Source organism: Sceloporus undulatus, chromosome 3 (genome assembly GCF_019175285.1).
Source record: "Sceloporus undulatus isolate JIND9_A2432 ecotype Alabama chromosome 3, SceUnd_v1.1, whole genome shotgun sequence".
In the NCBI taxonomy this organism is placed as follows: Eukaryota; Metazoa; Chordata; class Lepidosauria; order Squamata; family Phrynosomatidae; genus Sceloporus; species Sceloporus undulatus.
The window spans coordinates 200434389-200435606 of record NC_056524.1 but is presented as its reverse complement, the minus strand read 5'-3'; the positions used below and the strand labels follow the sequence as shown (position 1 = coordinate 200435606).

The 1218-nt window shown below is 44.2% G+C and overlaps 1 protein-coding gene across 2 annotated transcripts in view; it reads left to right on the top strand.

Annotated features, from left to right (window-relative positions):
* The window catches only part of ATRNL1 (attractin like 1), a 693411-nt gene that overhangs the window by 91630 nt on the left and 600563 nt on the right, over positions 1–1218 (top strand). The gene's annotated exons all lie outside the window — the stretch shown is intronic.

Here is a 1218-nt window from a genome sequence, read left to right as displayed (position 1 = left end):
TACCCCTACAATAACAGTTTGCCTGAGTCACTAAAGAGCTTAACAAACAATGACGGGCAGTCATTCGAAATGTGCTAAGATAAAGAAAAAAGGTTTCTTGATCTTGATGGTTCTGGCTTCTCAAGACGCAGGAGGAGGAGAGAGTACTCTCAAATCACACATCAGCACACACCCATGACCCAAGCACCCAACCCAACCCCAAAGGCCAAAACCCCAAATCTAACATGCACCCCATGCAGCCATTCAAAGGATAAAGAAAAAAGTTTTTTCTTAGCTTTGATTTTTCTTCATCTACAGATTTATCAGGATAGGAGGAGGTAGCTCTCAAAATCATCACAGCCATGACAAAGGCAACGCAACCCCCAGTGTGACAACTCTCTTGCCATCACACCCATCACCCATGACCAAAGAACCCCAAATTTAAAAAAGCAACCCCATGGTCGCACTCTATGGCCCACATCAAATCCAGGCCAGACTTGCAAAACTCAAACCCCACATCTCACACTCTCAAATCATCACACCCATGACCAAAGAACCCCAAATCTAAAAAACCAACCCCATGGTCACACTCTATGGCCCGCATCAAATCCAGGCCAGACTTGCAAAACTCAAACCCCACATCCCACACTCTCAAATGATAAAGAAAAAAAAGGGTTTTTCTTATCTTTGCTGGTCTTGGCATCAGAGTGAGGCAGGAGGAGGAGGAGGAGCTTTCAAAACTCACACCCCACATCCCACACTCTCAAATCATCACAGCCATGACCAAAGCAACCCCAAATCTAAAAAACCAACCCCATGGTCACACTCTATGGCCCACATCAAATCAAGGCCAGACTTGCAAAAGTCACACCCCACACTCTCAAATCATCACACCCATGACCATACCACCCCAGAACTCAAACCCAAAGGCCAAAAACCCAAAATCTGAACATGCAACCCCATGGTCAGGCCCATTCTAAAGGATAAAGAAAAAAAGTGTTTTTCTTACCTTTGCTGGTCTTGGCATCTGGTCCTGGCATGTCGGAGTGAGGCAGGAGGAGGAGGAGGAGGAGGAGGAGAGGGGCAGCCCAAAAAGCCAAATTTAAACCAATTCAAGCAATTTAACCACTTCAGCCAATTTATCCAATTCAAGCAATTTAACCAAATCAGCCAATTTAGCCAATGCCACCAATTTAACAAAGTTAACCAATTTAAAAAAAAAATTTGGTGTTTTTTTTT